We start from the raw sequence: 7,500 nt of genomic DNA, 5'->3' as shown, positions 1-7,500 counted from the left end.
TTTTTTTAGAAATTAAAAATGTATTCCATTTCTTCAAAATATTAAGAAAAGTATTCCACCCTCTAAAAGGAGAACGACACGCGGGGTTCCCAGGTGGTCACCCTCCCAAGTACTGGCCGCGCTCGACGTTGCTTAACTTCGGTGATCGGACGAGAACCGCTGTTTTCAACGTGATATGGCCGTTCTCTCCGTTAGAAGCCGTAAGATCGTCGTTGAAGTCCACTTTAAAGAGCGCGCGCCAAAGAACTTCAAGAAACAACATTTTTTTTAGAAATTAAAAATGTATTCCATTTCTTCAAAATATTAAGAAAAGTATTCCACCCTCTAAAAGGAGAACGACACGCGGGGTTCCCAGGTGGTCACCCTCCCAAGTACTGGCCGCGCTCGACGTTGCTTAACTTCGGTGATCGGACGAGAACCGCTGTTTTCAACGTGATATGGCCGTTCTCTCCGTTAGAAGCCGTAAGATCGTCGTTGAAGTCCACTTTAAAGAGCGCGCGCCAAAGAACTTCAAGAAACAACATTTTTTTTAGAAATTAAAAATGTATTCCATTTCTTCAAAATATTAAGAAAAGTATTCCACCCTCTAAAAGGAGAACGACACGCGGGGTTCCCAGGTGGTCACCCTCCCAAGTACTGGCCGCGCTCGACGTTGCTTAACTTCGGTGATCGGACGAGAACCGCTGTTTTCAACGTGATATGGCCGTTCTCTCCGTTAGAAGCCGTAAGATCGTCGTTCAAGTCCACTTTAAAGAGCGCGCGCCAAAGAACTTCAAGAAACAACATTTTTTTTAGAAATTAAAAATGTATTCCATTTCTTCAAAATATTAAGAAAAGTATTCCACCCTCTAAAAGGAGAACGACACGCGGGGTTCCCAGGTGGTCACCCTCCCAAGTACTGGCCGCGCTCGACGTTGCTTAACTTCGGTGATCGGACGAGAACCGCTGTTTTCAACGTGATATGGCCGTTCTCTCCGTTAGAAGCCGTAAGATCGTCGTTCAAGTCCACTTTAAAGAGCGCGCGCCAAAGAACTTCAAGAAACAACATTTTTTTTAGAAATTAAAAATGTATTCCATTTCTTCAAAATATTAAGAAAAGTATTCCACCCTCTAAAAGGAGAACGACACGCGGGGTTCCCAGGTGGTCACCCTCCCAAGTACTGGCCGCGCTCGACGTTGCTTAACTTCGGTGATCGGACGAGAACCGCTGTTTTCAACGTGATATGGCCGTTCTCTCCGTTAGAAGCCGTAAGATCGTCGTTCAAGTCCACTTTAAAGAGCGCGCGCCAAAGAACTTCAAGAAACAACATTTTTTTTAGAAATTAAAAATGTATTCCATTTCTTCAAAATATTAAGAAAAGTATTCCACCCTCTAAAAGGAGAACGACACGCGGGGTTCCCAGGTGGTCACCCTCCCAAGTACTGGCCGCGCTCGACGTTGCTTAACTTCGGTGATCGGACGAGAACCGCTGTTTTCAACGTGATATGGCCGTTCTCTCCGTTAGAAGCCGTAAGATCGTCGTTCAAGTCCACTTTAAAGAGCGCGCGCCAAAGAACTTCAAGAAACAACATTTTTTTTAGAAATTAAAAATGTATTCCATTTCTTCAAAATATTAAGAAAAGTATTCCACCCTCTAAAAGGAGAACGACACGCGGGGTTCCCAGGTGGTCACCCTCCCAAGTACTGGCCGCGCTCGACGTTGCTTAACTTCGGTGATCGGACGAGAACCGCTGTTTTCAACGTGATATGGCCGTTCTCTCCGTTAGAAGCCGTAAGATCGTCGTTCAAGTCCACTTTAAAGAGCGCGCGCCAAAGAACTTCAAGAAACAACATTTTTTTTAGAAATTAAAAATGTATTCCATTTCTTCAAAATATTAAGAAAAGTATTCCACCCTCTAAAAGGAGAACGACACGCGGGGTTCCCAGGTGGTCACCCTCCCAAGTACTGGCCGCGCTCGACGTTGCTTAACTTCGGTGATCGGACGAGAACCGCTGTTTTCAACGTGATATGGCCGTTCTCTCCGTTAGAAGCCGTAAGATCGTCGTTGAAGTCCACTTTAAAGAGCGCGCGCCAAAGAACTTCAAGAAACAACATTTTTTTTAGAAATTAAAAATGTATTCCATTTCTTCAAAATATTAAGAAAAGTATTCCACCCTCTAAAAGGAGAACGACACGCGGGGTTCCCAGGTGGTCACCCTCCCAAGTACTGGCCGCGCTCGACGTTGCTTAACTTCGGTGATCGGACGAGAACCGCTGTTTTCAACGTGATATGGCCGTTCTCTCCGTTAGAAGCCGTAAGATCGTCGTTCAAGTCCACTTTAAAGAGCGCGCGCCAAAGAACTTCAAGAAACAACATTTTTTTTAGAAATTAAAAATGTATTCCATTTCTTCAAAATATTAAGAAAAGTATTCCACCCTCTAAAAGGAGAACGACACGCGGGGTTCCCAGGTGGTCACCCTCCCAAGTACTGGCCGCGCTCGACGTTGCTTAACTTCGGTGATCGGACGAGAACCGCTGTTTTCAACGTGATATGGCCGTTCTCTCCGTTAGAAGCCGTAAGATCGTCGTTGAAGTCCACTTTAAAGAGCGCGCGCCAAAGAACTTCAAGAAACAACATTTTTTTTAGAAATTAAAAATGTATTCCATTTCTTCAAAATATTAAGAAAAGTATTCCACCCTCTAAAAGGAGAACGACACGCGGGGTTCCCAGGTGGTCACCCTCCCAAGTACTGGCCGCGCTCGACGTTGCTTAACTTCGGTGATCGGACGAGAACCGCTGTTTTCAACGTGATATGGCCGTTCTCTCCGTTAGAAGCCGTAAGATCGTCGTTGAAGTCCACTTTAAAGAGCGCGCGCCAAAGAACTTCAAGAAACAACATTTTTTTTAGAAATTAAAAATGTATTCCATTTCTTCAAAATATTAAGAAAAGTATTCCACCCTCTAAAAGGAGAACGACACGCGGGGTTCCCAGGTGGTCACCCTCCCAAGTACTGGCCGCGCTCGACGTTGCTTAACTTCGGTGATCGGACGAGAACCGCTGTTTTCAACGTGATATGGCCGTTCTCTCCGTTAGAAGCCGTAAGATCGTCGTTCAAGTCCACTTTAAAGAGCGCGCGCCAAAGAACTTCAAGAAACAACATTTTTTTTAGAAATTAAAAATGTATTCCATTTCTTCAAAATATTAAGAAAAGTATTCCACCCTCTAAAAGGAGAACGACACGCGGGGTTCCCAGGTGGTCACCCTCCCAAGTACTGGCCGCGCTCGACGTTGCTTAACTTCGGTGATCGGACGAGAACCGCTGTTTTCAACGTGATATGGCCGTTCTCTCCGTTAGAAGCCGTAAGATCGTCGTTCAAGTCCACTTTAAAGAGCGCGCGCCAAAGAACTTCAAGAAACAACATTTTTTTTAGAAATTAAAAATGTATTCCATTTCTTCAAAATATTAAGAAAAGTATTCCACCCTCTAAAAGGAGAACGACACGCGGGGTTCCCAGGTGGTCACCCTCCCAAGTACTGGCCGCGCTCGACGTTGCTTAACTTCGGTGATCGGACGAGAACCGCTGTTTTCAACGTGATATGGCCGTTCTCTCCGTTAGAAGCCGTAAGATCGTCGTTCAAGTCCACTTTAAAGAGCGCGCGCCAAAGAACTTCAAGAAACAACATTTTTTTTAGAAATTAAAAATGTATTCCATTTCTTCAAAATATTAAGAAAAGTATTCCACCCTCTAAAAGGAGAACGACACGCGGGGTTCCCAGGTGGTCACCCTCCCAAGTACTGGCCGCGCTCGACGTTGCTTAACTTCGGTGATCGGACGAGAACCGCTGTTTTCAACGTGATATGGCCGTTCTCTCCGTTAGAAGCCGTAAGATCGTCGTTCAAGTCCACTTTAAAGAGCGCGCGCCAAAGAACTTCAAGAAACAACATTTTTTTTAGAAATTAAAAATGTATTCCATTTCTTCAAAATATTAAGAAAAGTATTCCACCCTCTAAAAGGAGAACGACACGCGGGGTTCCCAGGTGGTCACCCTCCCAAGTACTGGCCGCGCTCGACGTTGCTTAACTTCGGTGATCGGACGAGAACCGCTGTTTTCAACGTGATATGGCCGTTCTCTCCGTTAGAAGCCGTAAGATCGTCGTTGAAGTCCACTTTAAAGAGCGCGCGCCAAAGAACTTCAAGAAACAACATTTTTTTTAGAAATTAAAAATGTATTCCATTTCTTCAAAATATTAAGAAAAGTATTCCACCCTCTAAAAGGAGAACGACACGCGGGGTTCCCAGGTGGTCACCCTCCCAAGTACTGGCCGCGCTCGACGTTGCTTAACTTCGGTGATCGGACGAGAACCGCTGTTTTCAACGTGATATGGCCGTTCTCTCCGTTAGAAGCCGTAAGATCGTCGTTCAAGTCCACTTTAAAGAGCGCGCGCCAAAGAACTTCAAGAAACAACATTTTTTTTAGAAATTAAAAATGTATTCCATTTCTTCAAAATATTAAGAAAAGTATTCCACCCTCTAAAAGGAGAACGACACGCGGGGTTCCCAGGTGGTCACCCTCCCAAGTACTGGCCGCGCTCGACGTTGCTTAACTTCGGTGATCGGACGAGAACCGCTGTTTTCAACGTGATATGGCCGTTCTCTCCGTTAGAAGCCGTAAGATCGTCGTTCAAGTCCACTTTAAAGAGCGCGCGCCAAAGAACTTCAAGAAACAACATTTTTTTTAGAAATTAAAAATGTATTCCATTTCTTCAAAATATTAAGAAAAGTATTCCACCCTCTAAAAGGAGAACGACACGCGGGGTTCCCAGGTGGTCACCCTCCCAAGTACTGGCCGCGCTCGACGTTGCTTAACTTCGGTGATCGGACGAGAACCGCTGTTTTCAACGTGATATGGCCGTTCTCTCCGTTAGAAGCCGTAAGATCGTCGTTGAAGTCCACTTTAAAGAGCGCGCGCCAAAGAACTTCAAGAAACAACATTTTTTTTAGAAATTAAAAATGTATTCCATTTCTTCAAAATATTAAGAAAAGTATTCCACCCTCTAAAAGGAGAACGACACGCGGGGTTCCCAGGTGGTCACCCTCCCAAGTACTGGCCGCGCTCGACGTTGCTTAACTTCGGTGATCGGACGAGAACCGCTGTTTTCAACGTGATATGGCCGTTCTCTCCGTTAGAAGCCGTAAGATCGTCGTTGAAGTCCACTTTAAAGAGCGCGCGCCAAAGAACTTCAAGAAACAACATTTTTTTTAGAAATTAAAAATGTATTCCATTTCTTCAAAATATTAAGAAAAGTATTCCACCCTCTAAAAGGAGAACGACACGCGGGGTTCCCAGGTGGTCACCCTCCCAAGTACTGGCCGCGCTCGACGTTGCTTAACTTCGGTGATCGGACGAGAACCGCTGTTTTCAACGTGATATGGCCGTTCTCTCCGTTAGAAGCCGTAAGATCGTCGTTGAAGTCCACTTTAAAGAGCGCGCGCCAAAGAACTTCAAGAAACAACATTTTTTTTAGAAATTAAAAATGTATTCCATTTCTTCAAAATATTAAGAAAAGTATTCCACCCTCTAAAAGGAGAACGACACGCGGGGTTCCCAGGTGGTCACCCTCCCAAGTACTGGCCGCGCTCGACGTTGCTTAACTTCGGTGATCGGACGAGAACCGCTGTTTTCAACGTGATATGGCCGTTCTCTCCGTTAGAAGCCGTAAGATCGTCGTTCAAGTCCACTTTAAAGAGCGCGCGCCAAAGAACTTCAAGAAACAACATTTTTTTTAGAAATTAAAAATGTATTCCATTTCTTCAAAATATTAAGAAAAGTATTCCACCCTCTAAAAGGAGAACGACACGCGGGGTTCCCAGGTGGTCACCCTCCCAAGTACTGGCCGCGCTCGACGTTGCTTAACTTCGGTGATCGGACGAGAACCGCTGTTTTCAACGTGATATGGCCGTTCTCTCCGTTAGAAGCCGTAAGATCGTCGTTCAAGTCCACTTTAAAGAGCGCGCGCCAAAGAACTTCAAGAAACAACATTTTTTTTAGAAATTAAAAATGTATTCCATTTCTTCAAAATATTAAGAAAAGTATTCCACCCTCTAAAAGGAGAACGACACGCGGGGTTCCCAGGTGGTCACCCTCCCAAGTACTGGCCGCGCTCGACGTTGCTTAACTTCGGTGATCGGACGAGAACCGCTGTTTTCAACGTGATATGGCCGTTCTCTCCGTTAGAAGCCGTAAGATCGTCGTTGAAGTCCACTTTAAAGAGCGCGCGCCAAAGAACTTCAAGAAACAACATTTTTTTTAGAAATTAAAAATGTATTCCATTTCTTCAAAATATTAAGAAAAGTATTCCACCCTCTAAAAGGAGAACGACACGCGGGGTTCCCAGGTGGTCACCCTCCCAAGTACTGGCCGCGCTCGACGTTGCTTAACTTCGGTGATCGGACGAGAACCGCTGTTTTCAACGTGATATGGCCGTTCTCTCCGTTAGAAGCCGTAAGATCGTCGTTCAAGTCCACTTTAAAGAGCGCGCGCCAAAGAACTTCAAGAAACAACATTTTTTTTAGAAATTAAAAATGTATTCCATTTCTTCAAAATATTAAGAAAAGTATTCCACCCTCTAAAAGGAGAACGACACGCGGGGTTCCCAGGTGGTCACCCTCCCAAGTACTGGCCGCGCTCGACGTTGCTTAACTTCGGTGATCGGACGAGAACCGCTGTTTTCAACGTGATATGGCCGTTCTCTCCGTTAGAAGCCGTAAGATCGTCGTTCAAGTCCACTTTAAAGAGCGCGCGCCAAAGAACTTCAAGAAACAACATTTTTTTTAGAAATTAAAAATGTATTCCATTTCTTCAAAATATTAAGAAAAGTATTCCACCCTCTAAAAGGAGAACGACACGCGGGGTTCCCAGGTGGTCACCCTCCCAAGTACTGGCCGCGCTCGACGTTGCTTAACTTCGGTGATCGGACGAGAACCGCTGTTTTCAACGTGATATGGCCGTTCTCTCCGTTAGAAGCCGTAAGATCGTCGTTCAAGTCCACTTTAAAGAGCGCGCGCCAAAGAACTTCAAGAAACAACATTTTTTTTAGAAATTAAAAATGTATTCCATTTCTTCAAAATATTAAGAAAAGTATTCCACCCTCTAAAAGGAGAACGACACGCGGGGTTCCCAGGTGGTCACCCTCCCAAGTACTGGCCGCGCTCGACGTTGCTTAACTTCGGTGATCGGACGAGAACCGCTGTTTTCAACGTGATATGGCCGTTCTCTCCGTTAGAAGCCGTAAGATCGTCGTTCAAGTCCACTTTAAAGAGCGCGCGCCAAAGAACTTCAAGAAACAACATTTTTTTTAGAAATTAAAAATGTATTCCATTTCTTCAAAATATTAAGAAAAGTATTCCACCCTCTAAAAGGAGAACGACACGCGGGGTTCCCAGGTGGTCACCCTCCCAAGTACTGGCCGCGCTCGACGTTGCTTAACTTCGGTGATCGGACGAGAACCGCGGTT

General features: G+C 45.0%; 29 non-coding genes across 29 annotated transcripts in view; all 29 read right to left on the bottom strand.

Moving 5' to 3' along the window:
* Positions 1–68: 68 nt before the first annotated feature.
* Positions 69–187, bottom strand: LOC149955244 (5S ribosomal RNA). The gene has a single exon (XR_016479686.1). It is a non-coding gene; the product is annotated as a 5S ribosomal RNA (ribosomal RNA).
* A 143-nt stretch (positions 188–330) lies between these two features.
* Positions 331–449, bottom strand: LOC149955243 (5S ribosomal RNA). Its single transcript, XR_016479685.1, has one exon. It is a non-coding gene; the product is annotated as a 5S ribosomal RNA (ribosomal RNA).
* Positions 450–592: 143 nt separating this feature from the next.
* Positions 593–711, bottom strand: LOC149955242 (5S ribosomal RNA). Its single transcript, XR_016479684.1, has one exon. It is a non-coding gene; the product is annotated as a 5S ribosomal RNA (ribosomal RNA).
* A 143-nt stretch (positions 712–854) lies between these two features.
* On the bottom strand, positions 855–973 carry LOC149955241 (5S ribosomal RNA). Its single transcript, XR_016479682.1, has one exon. It is a non-coding gene; the product is annotated as a 5S ribosomal RNA (ribosomal RNA).
* A 143-nt stretch (positions 974–1,116) lies between these two features.
* LOC149955240 (5S ribosomal RNA) lies at positions 1,117–1,235 on the bottom strand. Its single transcript, XR_016479681.1, has one exon. It is a non-coding gene; the product is annotated as a 5S ribosomal RNA (ribosomal RNA).
* Positions 1,236–1,378: 143 nt separating this feature from the next.
* On the bottom strand, positions 1,379–1,497 carry LOC149955239 (5S ribosomal RNA). Its single transcript, XR_016479680.1, has one exon. It is a non-coding gene; the product is annotated as a 5S ribosomal RNA (ribosomal RNA).
* Positions 1,498–1,640: 143 nt separating this feature from the next.
* Positions 1,641–1,759, bottom strand: LOC149955238 (5S ribosomal RNA). The gene has a single exon (XR_016479679.1). It is a non-coding gene; the product is annotated as a 5S ribosomal RNA (ribosomal RNA).
* A 143-nt stretch (positions 1,760–1,902) lies between these two features.
* On the bottom strand, positions 1,903–2,021 carry LOC149955237 (5S ribosomal RNA). Its single transcript, XR_016479677.1, has one exon. It is a non-coding gene; the product is annotated as a 5S ribosomal RNA (ribosomal RNA).
* A 143-nt stretch (positions 2,022–2,164) lies between these two features.
* Positions 2,165–2,283, bottom strand: LOC149955236 (5S ribosomal RNA). The gene has a single exon (XR_016479676.1). It is a non-coding gene; the product is annotated as a 5S ribosomal RNA (ribosomal RNA).
* A 143-nt stretch (positions 2,284–2,426) lies between these two features.
* On the bottom strand, positions 2,427–2,545 carry LOC149955235 (5S ribosomal RNA). The gene has a single exon (XR_016479675.1). It is a non-coding gene; the product is annotated as a 5S ribosomal RNA (ribosomal RNA).
* Positions 2,546–2,688: 143 nt separating this feature from the next.
* LOC149955234 (5S ribosomal RNA) lies at positions 2,689–2,807 on the bottom strand. The gene has a single exon (XR_016479674.1). It is a non-coding gene; the product is annotated as a 5S ribosomal RNA (ribosomal RNA).
* Positions 2,808–2,950: 143 nt separating this feature from the next.
* On the bottom strand, positions 2,951–3,069 carry LOC149955233 (5S ribosomal RNA). The gene has a single exon (XR_016479673.1). It is a non-coding gene; the product is annotated as a 5S ribosomal RNA (ribosomal RNA).
* Positions 3,070–3,212: 143 nt separating this feature from the next.
* Positions 3,213–3,331, bottom strand: LOC149955232 (5S ribosomal RNA). Its single transcript, XR_016479672.1, has one exon. It is a non-coding gene; the product is annotated as a 5S ribosomal RNA (ribosomal RNA).
* A 143-nt stretch (positions 3,332–3,474) lies between these two features.
* LOC149955231 (5S ribosomal RNA) lies at positions 3,475–3,593 on the bottom strand. The gene has a single exon (XR_016479670.1). It is a non-coding gene; the product is annotated as a 5S ribosomal RNA (ribosomal RNA).
* A 143-nt stretch (positions 3,594–3,736) lies between these two features.
* On the bottom strand, positions 3,737–3,855 carry LOC149955230 (5S ribosomal RNA). Its single transcript, XR_016479669.1, has one exon. It is a non-coding gene; the product is annotated as a 5S ribosomal RNA (ribosomal RNA).
* Positions 3,856–3,998: 143 nt separating this feature from the next.
* On the bottom strand, positions 3,999–4,117 carry LOC149955229 (5S ribosomal RNA). The gene has a single exon (XR_016479668.1). It is a non-coding gene; the product is annotated as a 5S ribosomal RNA (ribosomal RNA).
* A 143-nt stretch (positions 4,118–4,260) lies between these two features.
* On the bottom strand, positions 4,261–4,379 carry LOC149955228 (5S ribosomal RNA). The gene has a single exon (XR_016479667.1). It is a non-coding gene; the product is annotated as a 5S ribosomal RNA (ribosomal RNA).
* Positions 4,380–4,522: 143 nt separating this feature from the next.
* Positions 4,523–4,641, bottom strand: LOC149955227 (5S ribosomal RNA). The gene has a single exon (XR_016479666.1). It is a non-coding gene; the product is annotated as a 5S ribosomal RNA (ribosomal RNA).
* Positions 4,642–4,784: 143 nt separating this feature from the next.
* Positions 4,785–4,903, bottom strand: LOC149955226 (5S ribosomal RNA). The gene has a single exon (XR_016479665.1). It is a non-coding gene; the product is annotated as a 5S ribosomal RNA (ribosomal RNA).
* Positions 4,904–5,046: 143 nt separating this feature from the next.
* LOC149955225 (5S ribosomal RNA) lies at positions 5,047–5,165 on the bottom strand. Its single transcript, XR_016479664.1, has one exon. It is a non-coding gene; the product is annotated as a 5S ribosomal RNA (ribosomal RNA).
* Positions 5,166–5,308: 143 nt separating this feature from the next.
* On the bottom strand, positions 5,309–5,427 carry LOC149955224 (5S ribosomal RNA). The gene has a single exon (XR_016479663.1). It is a non-coding gene; the product is annotated as a 5S ribosomal RNA (ribosomal RNA).
* A 143-nt stretch (positions 5,428–5,570) lies between these two features.
* On the bottom strand, positions 5,571–5,689 carry LOC149955223 (5S ribosomal RNA). The gene has a single exon (XR_016479662.1). It is a non-coding gene; the product is annotated as a 5S ribosomal RNA (ribosomal RNA).
* A 143-nt stretch (positions 5,690–5,832) lies between these two features.
* On the bottom strand, positions 5,833–5,951 carry LOC149955222 (5S ribosomal RNA). Its single transcript, XR_016479661.1, has one exon. It is a non-coding gene; the product is annotated as a 5S ribosomal RNA (ribosomal RNA).
* A 143-nt stretch (positions 5,952–6,094) lies between these two features.
* On the bottom strand, positions 6,095–6,213 carry LOC149955221 (5S ribosomal RNA). Its single transcript, XR_016479659.1, has one exon. It is a non-coding gene; the product is annotated as a 5S ribosomal RNA (ribosomal RNA).
* A 143-nt stretch (positions 6,214–6,356) lies between these two features.
* Positions 6,357–6,475, bottom strand: LOC149955220 (5S ribosomal RNA). The gene has a single exon (XR_016479658.1). It is a non-coding gene; the product is annotated as a 5S ribosomal RNA (ribosomal RNA).
* Positions 6,476–6,618: 143 nt separating this feature from the next.
* Positions 6,619–6,737, bottom strand: LOC149955219 (5S ribosomal RNA). Its single transcript, XR_016479657.1, has one exon. It is a non-coding gene; the product is annotated as a 5S ribosomal RNA (ribosomal RNA).
* A 143-nt stretch (positions 6,738–6,880) lies between these two features.
* Positions 6,881–6,999, bottom strand: LOC149955218 (5S ribosomal RNA). The gene has a single exon (XR_016479656.1). It is a non-coding gene; the product is annotated as a 5S ribosomal RNA (ribosomal RNA).
* A 143-nt stretch (positions 7,000–7,142) lies between these two features.
* Positions 7,143–7,261, bottom strand: LOC149955217 (5S ribosomal RNA). Its single transcript, XR_016479655.1, has one exon. It is a non-coding gene; the product is annotated as a 5S ribosomal RNA (ribosomal RNA).
* Positions 7,262–7,404: 143 nt separating this feature from the next.
* LOC149955216 (5S ribosomal RNA) overlaps positions 7,405–7,500 on the bottom strand; it is a 119-nt gene continuing 23 nt past the window's right edge. The window contains exon 1 of the ribosomal RNA XR_016478800.1: positions 7,405–7,500. This exon is cut by the window's right edge and continues 23 nt beyond it. This is a non-coding gene — a ribosomal RNA (5S ribosomal RNA).

This window comes from Leiobunum rupestre, chromosome 2 (genome assembly GCF_980474605.1).
Source record: "Leiobunum rupestre chromosome 2, qqLeiRupe1.1.hap1, whole genome shotgun sequence".
NCBI classification, from domain to species: domain Eukaryota; kingdom Metazoa; phylum Arthropoda; class Arachnida; order Opiliones; family Sclerosomatidae; genus Leiobunum; species Leiobunum rupestre.
The sequence above is the reverse complement of the archived record's forward strand: the minus strand, read 5'-3'. Positions and strand labels throughout refer to the sequence as shown.